At 32.8% G+C, this 12,998-nt stretch overlaps 1 pseudogene; it reads left to right on the top strand.

Annotated features, from left to right (window-relative positions):
• The first annotated feature begins 12,258 nt into the window (after nt 1-12,258).
• LOC120597965 (uncharacterized) lies at nt 12,259-12,377 on the top strand (annotated as a pseudogene).
• Nucleotides 12,378-12,998: the final 621 nt, after the last annotated feature.

Genomic DNA, 12,998 nt, shown 5'->3' with positions numbered 1-12,998 from the left:
AATATGAAGAGAAAAACTTTTCTTATTGTATATCAGTAAGATTTTGGATAAACACACACACACACGTCCACAAGCTACAAAAAACATACTGTCTTATCTTCATATCTATCAAATGTGAACAATAATCTTAGCCTTATAATATCATTTTAAAGATTAAATATATGTTCAGGAAATAGTAGATTATCTACAAATAAATTTGCACATGACCTTCAGAGGAAATATAATAAGTAAAATACCATTACTTTATTCAATATGAGATCATTCTTTTGAAATATAGCTTGACTTTGGAGAATCGCAGTTCTAGCCCTGCCACTAACTTCTATCACTAAGCTTTTCTGTGCCTCAGTTGTCACATCTATGAAATGAAATTAACAATATCATTGCTAATTTCCCATCAAGGTTGGTGAATGGCTTCAGTGAAAGGGCACATGATGAACTTCTGTGAGTAGCTCTGATACAGAAGAGAAACTATGTATCTAGGCAATAGTCCTCCTGTCTTTGAGTCCTGATTACACTTTTTATCAGCAGTGTGAAAATAACTATATTACAGTACCAATAAGTCAGTTTTTTAAAATTTAATTTTAAAAAGAAAATGAAGTTTTTCAGTAACACTCTAAGGAAGAGTTTAGAAAAAGATAAATGAAGAAAAATAAAAAAGGGAAATTATTCAAAGATATAAGTTTAATATTATATACTATATTATTTTAGGATAGCTGCTGAAGCAAATTGATGTCTTTTCAATGAATTAAAAGTAATATGTGTACTAATCCTTCGAAGATATAGAGCTAGTTGATTTAAAGTGACTGCATTCTACTAAGCAAACATGATTACACCTGACAAAAATGTTATCAATTTTCAATTGTTGTTGTTGACTATGTAGATTCATGTTATATAATTTTCTGGACTTAATTAAAAAAAATTAAATGTATGTGGGTAAGCAGAATTACTTAAATAATTTCAAATGTTTTCTTTTAAAAATTATTATATACACTTTAAAAAAATTTATCACTTTGACATAATATTAAGAATGTTGCAAAGCACTTCAACAATTTGAGAGAGCAGTTACACATTTTTTGTCCTCAGGCTCTCAATAGAGAGAATTCTCTGTACACTGAAACTAATAACTCAAGCAAGAAGCAAAACTTAAGAAATCTTTGGAAGGCTCTGGCTTATTTCTTCCCCCACTTTGTTTTTTCTTGCGCCCTGGTTCTAAAGTCTTTTCAATAGAGGTATGCTTGCTCCTTTAGCCATGTACTCTCTTGAAGAATGACATTTTATTATGTTAATTTTATTTTTTAATAAAAATTGCATTTGTACATCTAAGGAATACAACGTGATTATTTGATATACATATGCATAGTGACATGATTACTGCAGTCAAACTAATTAACATATCTCTTCCTCACATAGTTACCATTTTGTTTTGTGATGAGAGCACCTGAAATCTACTCTCAGCAAATTCCCAGTATTAAATAAAGTATTATTAACTGTAGTCATTATCCTATACATCAGAAAGACTTTTCAAATAATCTAAACTAGGCAGAAACTGGCTTTTTCAATCTATAAGAAGTAAAGCGAGATTTCTATGTTTCTAAACCTTGAAAACAATATTGCTTCCAGTATTCAATGAATCCAGAACCAAATATTTTGGTGTTAGTTCAGGTAAAATTAGCTGGTACTGACTGTATTATATGGCAGCAGATTAGATTGATTAGAGGCATTACCAGATACTTCCAGCTTAGATGGTAAAGGAAGAGTCTCCTGAATTCACAGTTACACTCACTCTATTTTCATATCTATCTCCCAATCAGTCCAGTTTTAGTGCTCATGATGCCAGGAAACATCCAAAATTTTTACAGTCTGAAATATATATATTTAAAATGAACTCTTAATTTATCTATTGTTAAATATTTTACCTTATAATGAATTCAGAGAACCCATTACACAAGTTTTCAAATTCACTTTGGCTTAATGGTGCTTGTAAATAATGCATTTGCATAATGAGCAATATTTATAAAAGCCAATTACCACTAATATAGATGACCTTTTTGACATCAAGTAAGCTAATAACTTTTGAAATGTGGACTAGATTACGTAGTGCTAAAACAAAATTTAGGTATAATAAAACAATGTCCCCTTGTATACATAAAAATGAAGGTTATCTTCTATTTTGGTTGCATTTTTAAAGATTCGTTAATTAGATATGTGATTTGAATTAAAATGTTCTCATTTTCAAATAGAAAATGTTAAAAGGGAATGAAGGAGCCTTCTTTTTACAAAATAATTTCTAACGAAACAATTAACTTTAACATTAAATACTGATTCAGACATAATATTAACATGCTAAAGGTCTTACACAGTTTATATCTATAGCTAGCTACAATATTTTGAGGTTTTTGTTGATTCATATACACTTAATATTAAGAATAGTAATTAATCAATTTGAATTTTTATTTATCTTTTAAAATGGCAATTATATAGTGTCTCCATATATTTAATTCACTATATTTATATGCTACAAAACAAATCTGTTTCATCTAATGCTAGTAGAGCTGCAGTTCATTTTATTATGGTAATTTCATTTCTGTGTACTACATTTAAAATTTTTTTATTTACAATTATATGTGATCTAATATGGCAGCCTAGCCATGAAGTAATAGTGTAATAGAAATGCAGAGCTGTATGTATATTGTAGCAGTAAAGTATGAATGCAAAATATACTGGAATCGAATTTTTGCTTCACTGCTATACTCCATTCTGTTTGAGTTATTTAGGAGTAAAAGTTAATTTATCCAAAACACAAATGATATTCAATTATATATCGAATAATTTTCAGCATTGATGACATTACCATGGGTTTGCTTTCTCCTATCAGGTCTAATCCTAGTAAAATTACCCAAATAAGGTTACTTATTTTGAGTAATCCACCCTCTTAGATTTTCTGCTCTATCTTTACCTCTTTGCGATCTTGTACCCAAGTGACCAAAACTTTCACAGGCTCACCCCTGACATGGCAGTACATGCTGTTATTTCATCTCCCATTCATCTTTCTTCTATGTAAGTTTACTTCATTTTCTTCCAATAAAAAAGACATATACCCATTTTTTTCAACACTTTGGTAACAACTATCTAATGTGGCAAATTTATTATAATAATTTAATTTTTAAAGATATAGCTATGCACAGACCCACTTGGCAAAAACTAGATGAGCTGGAATTCTCAATAGGCATGAAGTCTAGTGGTAGAGGCACAAGTGTACAAGGCAAAATATAGTGTTTTTATAAAGCTGATGGCGGTGATGATGATGTTAGGCTTTATTTATTGATTCCTGACTTAGTGATAATCACTGCTCAAGATTTTGATATGGGAACAGGTATTTTAAAAAATGATTTTTATCTGAGTCATCTGGAAAAGTTTCATGAATAAATTGTCGTTTACTCTTCACTCTAAGAAATGCTAAGATTTCTATAAAAAGAAATGCTAAGATTTCTATAAAAAGATGAGAAACTTCCAGTAAAGATGGTGGAGTAGGTAAATGCTGTGTTTGCCTCTGTTCATGACCACATCAAAATTATAACTAAACTACAGAACAGTCATCACTGAGAATTACATGAAGTCTAGCTGAACAAAAGTCCTATAACTAAGAACATACAGAAGAAGCCAGGAGACTAGTAGGAGGGGCAGAGCCATGGAAAGGGTTGATTCCGCACCCAAATGTGGTGATTAAAAATTGGGGGGAGGTATATCTTAGCTGCAGAGGTCTCCCTGGAAGAGCTATGCTCCCCAGCCCAGGATTCCAGTACCAAAGAGAGAAATTCCCACAACTTCTGGCTATGAAAACAGTGTAGATGGTGGTTGAGTGAGACAAAGGGGGTGCTGTGTTCCAGGCATTCTTCTTAAAGGGTCCAGACATGGACTTACTGATGGAATCTCTCTCTGAGCTCCAGCACTGGGGCAGCGGCTCAAAAAATACCAAGGATATATGGGGAGGAACCGATTTGTCTGGCTTTAGGGTGAGGGCTTGAGGGGCAGCTTTTTCCCAGACAGAAATTCTGGCAGAAGCCATTGTTCCTTTGTAGGGCCCTCCCAGTCTGCAGACTTAGGATGTTGCCATATCTGAGTGTCTATCAACCTGGCTAACACTATTTCCCGTACCCTGGTGATTCCCTGAGACTCTGCCCCACCCAACTTTTAAGCCCAACCAAGCCATTTCCAGTAACTTTTTCATATAAACAGTCTGTCTTGGCTTATGTTGCAGACTTTCATAAAATCTCTCAAACGTTCACAAAATTCAAACAAACGGCATCTGACCTCGGCATGCCCCATACGTCTTGCTAAGGAGACCCAAGCCCGACACCAGTGTCAGCCAGTCTCAGTTTGCAGCTTGGCTTCTCAAGGTACTTCCAAACCAAGCACAAGTGGCAACAATCTACGAATCACTCTAGCTCATACCAAGTGGTCTGGGCAGGGCACAGGCAGTGGCTAACTGTGGCCTATAACAAAGCTCCTTCAAAGAGGCCCCGTAACCAATACAACTGGTGGCCAGCTTCAGACCACAACAGAGTATCATGCAACCTCCTCCAAAAATGACACATCCATGAGAAGAATGGGCAGAAACTAGAGCCTGGCTAAAGTGCATTCTGCTGCATAGTTTCAGCCCCTGTACAACCCTTCCTCCACTGTAGTCACAGCCAGTCCTCACAACCAATTAGCTGGAGGCTCAATTTCTCCCCTTGACATGAAAACAGCAACCAAGGCTCAACTACAACAGAAGGGCACACACAACTCACATGAAGGACACACATGGATCAAGCACCTGTCTCATGTGACCAGGGCAACTTTGCCACTGGGCTCCACAGGACACATTCTGCATAAGTCCACTCTACTAAGTCTGGAGAACATACCAGATCTATCTAATACATAGAAACAAACACAGGGAGGCAGGTTAAATGGGGAGACATACATGTCCCAGATGAAAGAACAGAACAAAACTTCAGAAAAAGAACTATACAAAATGGAAACAAGTAATCTATCATATGCAGAGGTCAAAACACTGGTTCTAAGTATTTAATGCTCAAAGATCTCAGTGAGAACTTCAACAAAGAGATAGGAAACATAAAAATTGACATAGAAAGCATAAAAAAAGAAATCAGTCAGAAATGAAGAATTCACTAACCAACTGCTTTGAAGAGATAGGTGAATCTATATGTTCTTTGTAGCTTTGTTTACCTTAGCCAAGATATGGAGGCAACCTGAGTGTCCAGCAATGAATGAATGGATAAATAAGAAGTGGTACATATATACAATGGTATATTACTCAGCCATAAAAGAGAATGAAATTTTGCCTTCTGCAACTACATGGAAGGACCTAGAGGGTTATGTACTCAGTGGTCTACGTCAGACATAGAAAGATAAATGTCATATGATTTCATGTATGTGAAATCTAAAGAACAAAATAAATGAACAAACAAAACAGAAACAAACTCATAAATACAGAGAACATTTAGATAGTTGCCAGATGAGAGGGGGTTGAGGTATGGGTGAAAAAGGGCAAGGGATTAAGAAGTACAAGTGGTAGTTACAAAATAATCATGAGGATGTATGAAGTATAGCAGAAAGAATATCTTCAATAATATTGTAATGATGGGTACTAGATTACATATGTACTCTAGTTGGAACTAGATGGGTACTAGATTTATTGGTGTGATCACTTTGTAAGTTATACAAATGTCTAAACACTATGTTTTACATCTGAAACTAATATAATATTGTAAGTCAACTATAATGGAAAATTAAATATATATATGTATATATTTAAAAGAAGAAATATAAGATAAAAGTTTTCAGGGTAAACTGGGAATAAGTAAAAAAAAATGTTATTTGAAAGCAATAATTGATAAAATGACAAAAAAAAATTCTGACAAAATTATCAAGTGTCTACATTGGAAAAGTCCCAAAATTAAGACAAAAACTACTTTGGACATTAAAATCTGTGAATGTAACTCAAGCAGAGCAAGAGAACCTTATCAACAATTTCTACTGTAAGCATATAATATTAGTGGAAATTAGACTTGATAAACTAGCATGATAACCAATACACAATCAATCATAACACAAAGACAAAACATGACAGTTATTGATACATTTGCATGTAACTATATGGGTATATAATGATTTAAATCTTGAGTATTAAAGGTGCAATTTAATATTGTCATAGGCAACCTCTTCACAATGAGGGATAAGGTTTTTTGGAAAAGATTTTAAAAGGAAAAAACTTGATCAAGACATGATGTCAGGCCAATAATTATTCAGGCAAACAGATTTTCTTGACAGTTTTTAAATAGCCTGAGATACCATCTTTCATGTAAGACATTTATGTGTAGTGTCAAACCTATTTGTTTTGTAGATTATATTGCATATTTTTTCTTTGCAGCAAGGCTTAGTTTTTTTTGTCAAAAAAATCTTTGTAAAATGTGCTGAAAAATATACACTATCTAAATTAAATATAGTAAGTGATGATGTTAGTGAATTTATTTTTGCCCTAAACCTTTCTTTTTTGCTCATTTCTCAATTTCGTAATTTTTCATATTACTTCCCCAACTTATGAAGCTTGAGGTCAGTAGGCTGAAATGCTGCAGAGACATCTAACTTATAACTCAAAGCCTGAAGACTATAACATACTCTCTCAGAGGGATCAAACATCTTTAAAAATCCTGCTGAAGGGAAGAGGGAGAAAAATGGGTCAAAACTTTTGTGTTTGGTGCTATTTTCAGTGAAAATATTCCTATTATATAAAACCTCTGAACAGTAATTCACTATCAATTCAATAAGAGTCACTTCATGACTAAAAGAAAAACACAAGTATCGTTCCACAGCAAAGGCTGCTTTATGCATTGGTGTTAGCGAACACTCAGCTAGTATGACATTAGGCACTAAAGGCCACACTCTGTACTGCAAAACCCTCCCTGGTCTCCTCAGACTCTATCCTCATTTCTTAAAGTTTTCTTGCACACATATCAACACACAAAGTTTTTTCTCCAAATTTTTGTTATTTTTAAACTTTTTATTGACATATAATATAGAAAACTTATAAGTAAATTTATAGGTAAATTGCTCAGTTTTCACAAACTGAAGACACTCTTGTAACAGCATTTGGATAAAAAACATAATATTTCAACATTCCAGGAGAAAATGAAATAAAATATGTTTTAAAAAATTATGTTCTTCAACTTTGCTTCCATAACATAAAGGTGTTACTTTGGGATCTATTAGCTACTTTGGTTTTTTCTTTTCCAACTTTTTCAGAAATCAGGCTAGAAAGAAAGATGCTATTTTTGAGCCCCCTCACAGACTCTAACATCTGTATTTAAAAGCTCCACAATGCATCTGATTTCCAGTCTAGCTTGGAACTAGGGTACATATGTAACTGATGAAACCTGAATATATTGTAGATTTTACCAATGTTAGTTTCCTGGTGTTGATGTACTATGGAGAAACTTGGTAGAGTGTACATGACACTTCCCTGTACATTTTTTTTGCAACTTTCTACATGTCTATAATTATTTCAAAATAAAAGGCAAAAATAATAATAACTCCAAATTTATAAATGTTATTTTAATGAAACTGTTCTGTGTTGGTTATTGCCCAAATATAATGATAATGCTAATAAAAAATAATAACATAGTATATGTGATGTCTACTCGATACCAAATATTATGTTGAGAGTCTATAGATGATTTCATTTAATTCTCATAAGACCCTTTGAGTTAAGCATCATTACAGAACTGAGGTGAAGAGAAATGGAGTAGCATTCCCAAGACTACTAAATTGCACAGCCTGGATTTAAACTCATTTAGAAACAGGATCATTTTGTCTTAGATAACATTTATCTCAATCATAGTTCTTATTAAGCCACATAAGAGAAATCTCCCTATAGACAGGCAGTGACATCCAAAATGGTTGCTGGACTATGGGCCCTATCTTACCCCTAAGACTGTACCTGCTAATCTTAACTTAAATGTAAATTAAATCTTGGTTTTAGCTCGACATGTTAAAATGTCTACTAACATTTTAATCCTGATCTCTTTCAAGGCTTATGGCATTTTATGCTCTGCTATCTCTGCTTGCAGAGAAAAATAAACAAATTTAGTGTAAACAATATAGAATAAGATAAGGAAAAATAAGATACTTGAAGCAAAGAAACTCTAAACTATAGGAATACAGTGATCTTAATATGTAGCACTAAATAAAATTTATAAAATATTAAATTTTCTTATAAAATCTTATAAAATACCCCATATTATTCAAAATATTCTTATTTTTTAATTTGACAATTGTGTAGACACTAATTTCAGTCATTGTTTCTGGAAATTTATGAATAATGCAATAAGTAAATTTTTAACCTATGTTTGTTTGCCAAGAAATGTTAAATGTTAAAAAATACCCTGAACTCTTACATATTCAAATATATACATTTTTATTATGGGGAAAAAAGACAAAAAATACAGAGTTTTCACTAAATCATGTATTTTACAAAATTGAAAACATTACCAATGATTACTATCGTGTGTATATATGTACACACTCTCATGTGTGATTATGTAATTTTAGAAACACTAAAATTTTGGAACAAACCATTTTGTTCAGAACTTTGACCAAGCATAGTACAGATGATGCTCAAGTAGTAGATGTTAAATGAAGATTTGAATATATACATGAATTATAGAGAAATAAATGCAATAATTGGGGCTTCCAAAGGAGATAAGGAACTACCATAATTTTATACCAAGTGAAAGGAACAATGTTACAAAATAAATTTTGTTTGTAATGACTGGAGAGATTTAGTTTATTATAGACTTTAAGGTAAAACTTGAACTACTGATTCCATGCTAAGCTACACATCAGCATATTTTTTCCAAAGCTCCAAATTCACTTTGATTAAATGGAAACCATTTTCCAGGAGTATGAAATTCCAATTATAAAGTCAATGTTTGCAATTTCCTTTGGTTTATATAGAACATCCAACTGACTCATGAAATCCAATATTTAGATAACTGTTTTTTTCTTAAAGCAAGATAACCAGTCTAAGTATCCAGTAAAGGCAAATCTTTAGAGAAGGAAATTTTGGAAAATTAATATCAAAGTTAATGACCTAGTAATTATTTTAAAAGATTATTTCATGAAATATGACTTTCAATGCTGACACATAAATAAATGATCAATTGTTGGGCCATAGTACACATTTGTACATTTGGGAAAATCAATATAGTTTAAATAAGTCAATTTTGCAGTCAATATTTAGAGAAAAATCTTCATTAGCAAGTGTAGGAATTCAGATTATACAGTAATGCAATATGTTTTTAATTTTAATTAAAATTTTCTATTGATATTACCAGTTAAGCGATACTATTTCTACTAATTCAAGACCCACTGTTCTATGCTATCACCACTCTGTCTACAAATGATTTCTTTAATACTACACCTCTATATTCTGTTTCCTTCAAGTAAAACTCTGTGGTATTTTTTAATACTATTTCCATTGCGGTGATTTAGGCCAAAACATTCACTCCACCCAGAATCATTCTTTCTCCTTTACCCCAGCAAAATCTTGCTATGTTTTAAAGTCCAGCTCCACAATATTGGTTCACAGGTATAATGGCTTACATGCAAGGCATTGGAACAAACATTCATCCAAATTGCCACTTACAGCATTCCAATGTGGTGGTACACTTATTTATCTTACTTTACAGATGAAGAGATTTGGGGTTTGGCAAGGTAAAGGAACATACCTTGAACATCACCAGTACCATGTTGTGGGGCTGGACTGTGTCAGAATTCTCACTACCGGCCATGTAGACCATGTGGAGAGGCCCTAAGCCTATATGGAGAGGTAGGGAAGTCCAGTCATCCTCATCAGGGCCTTAGACATGTGAATAAAACCAACTTGGTTTTTCAAGACCAGAGCAGCTTCTCATCAAATCAGCAAGTAATCACAGTCAATGTCACATGGAGATGAATAATATTTTAGCTGAGCTCTTTCCAAACTTCTGACTAAAAATTATGAGACTGAAGAAAATATAAATTCAACAAGTTTCAATGTCAAGCCATTCCTCTAAACTAATATGCTAGACTTTAGTCACACTCACAGCCCACATTCTTTATTCTTTAATTTAATCATTTGACAAATACAGCAAATGCCAGTGCTACTCTAGGAACTGTGGATTTAATAGAGTAGAAAAAAATTCCTGCCCCTACAGACCTTTCATTTGGGGGTTGGAGGAGTAGAGTAGACATTAGACAATAATAAACCTAAGTAACTAATGGCCTTATATTTCAGTATATTGAATTATGTGCCTTTCTGTAATCCTATTGTTGGTGTATTCTAGAGTGCACTGTTCTACAATTAAAAGCTTTAATCCATCATTCTTAAATGGTTTCATAAGTAAGAGTAGAAACTCTTTTTCAGCATCCCTAAAAATATTTTGAAAGCAATCTGCACTCTTTCATACTTTGAGTCCCAACACTATATTAACTTCCCTAGTGGATTCTATTGTAAATAATGCTTATCCAGACCACGTAAAGGCAGGCATTTGGTGCAAACTCCTATAGCAAAATTCATATTTACAAGTTAAATTTCAAAGGCAGCAATATCTCAAACTAGCACTTAGTTTATTTCCTCATTGTCTGCTTGCATTTATTTTCACCTTTAGTTTCCCTTAAGAAAATATTATCTGGTATTTTTTTTTTAATGGCAGCTTCTCTAATTAGTGTATATAATGCTCTTACAAAGAAAACCAGAAATGATTGCTTAGCATAAAAAGACATTAATATGCAAAGTACTAAGTACTATGTACAAAGTACACAGATGGTTTTAAGAATAAAAGGAGTACCTGGTGCCTATGTAGAGATAACAGGAAGATCCCAATTTATTTTTATTTCTGCCTATCACGAAACCTGAAATAATGCTTTATGGAGTTGATTTTTTTAATTCCTGAAAGGTCATTCAAGCACCAAGAGTTTCTAAGTAAAATTTAAATAATCTTTTTCTCTACTGATCAAAATTTCTCTGAACTCATCTGATATGAAGGAGAAGTCTTTTGAGTTGAGAGACAGTGAAAAGGAGGATTGAGAAATTGGGCTGGGAAGTTATCTGCTGCTGGTAGAACTTCTTTAACCATTAGGAATATTAATATACAACTCGAGTTTTAGGCACCTGAGAAAATAACCACACACATATCAGGAGCTACTTGTTATTCCAAATTAAAAGGTTAGAGAAGTTTGTCTAGATCATTATTAAAGACAAAGCTGACTAGCAGCTAAGAGCATGGACTTTGGAATCAGACTGACTCACATTAAAATCGCAGCTTTGTTACTCATTCTATAATTCTGAACTTCAGTTTTCGCTCTTGTAAAATGATAGTATTGAGAACAGGAATTATCATTCATTTATTCCCCAAAATACCTATTTATTGAACATTTACTAAATGCTAGACATTATTCTGTCCTGAAGATTCTGTAGTAAACATGGCAGATGAAACACATTGATTTTACATTCTTTTAGGGGAAACAGACAATATAAAAATGGCAAGAAGGGCAATAGAGAAAAAGATAGAGATACAAAATTTATAGACTTACTTCTGGGAGTACAGAGTATTGAAATTTTAAGAGAGTATTTAGGGACGTTCATGTTGAGAATGTGACATTTGAACAACATCTGGAAGAAGGTGAGAGAAGGCACGATCAAGTTCCTATTTTTTTTTTTTTTAAAACTGCATTTTAGCTGAAGAACAGTAAGTGTGATGATCTAGAAGCAGGAGGTGTGAGCACTCTATTACTGAACACTCGCACCAGTGAACAGAGGCAAGGGAGATCCTCACACTGTTTTGTTGTCAACTAGAGTCCCCATAAATTTTATTTTCAAAATAAATAAAGTAAAAATAAATAATACATGGGTCTTAGAAATGGATTTGAAAAAAATTTAGGAATATATTCTGAAGTTTCAGAGGAATAATATATTGTATTTTATTTTTTCTAATACATATTACTTTGATATATTTTGACATGTCTGAAATTGAGATTCAGATAATAATCAATGTTTTAAGAAATTTTATTTCATAATTTTATTGACAATATTTCTTCTTTCTTAATTGTATGAAAAAACAATGATACATCTTATAGTTGATGGCATTGTAGTCTATGGTAGCTATGTAAATTACTTAAGAAAATAGTGAGAATAAAAATGTTAAAAAATTGCATCCTGTCTATGTCCCTGCTACCCTGAACAAGCCCAATCCCCTCTGATCTTGGAAGCTAAACTGGGTCAGGCCTAGTTAGTACTTGGATGGGAGACCACCTAGGAAGAACAGGTGCTGTAGGCGTTAAAAAAAAAAAAAATTGCATCCTTAGTAGAAGGCAAGAATTCTCAATTTCTAGGAGTAAAAGTAACAAGAAAAAGGACCTAACAGGTTGAATTTAACAAGATGAAAGGATAATACAAACCAAGATGAAAACAGGTGAAATGGAACAAAATGATCAAACAAAAAACACGTTTCATTTTGAGAATTAAAAACTGTCTCAGCAATTGTAAGTATTGGAATGCCCATGGAACAGTTATAGGGAAGATAAGCTTAGGAAGTTTCCTTTTTTCTAGAACTTAGTGTAGAAAAGCAATCAGGTAAAATCAGTGAGTGAGAAGATGATAGGTGTAATGAAACAAAATGGAGGCCTCAGAATAGGTATTCCCGAAGAAAAATGCAAATCGAGAACAAAAGCAGTATTTGAAGATAAAACAAAATAAATATTCTTGACTTAAAAGTCCTACAAATATATGGAACAAAATAATTTATCATTTTCCCAGTATGTAGGAGGAAATATTTGGAGAAAAAGAACTACATTTAGTGAGAAGAGTGAAGGAAATAAAATCATATTACTTTTAAATGAACACAAATCAGGACAAACTCTCACTTTCTTCTGTATTGGTAAATGCAACAGTAAATATA

The sequence above is a fragment of the Pteropus medius genome, unplaced genomic scaffold, assembly GCF_902729225.1.
Source record: "Pteropus medius unplaced genomic scaffold, Ma_sr-lr_union100, whole genome shotgun sequence".
Classification (NCBI taxonomy): domain Eukaryota; kingdom Metazoa; phylum Chordata; class Mammalia; order Chiroptera; family Pteropodidae; genus Pteropus; species Pteropus medius.
This window is presented reverse-complemented; position numbering and strand designations above follow the sequence as displayed.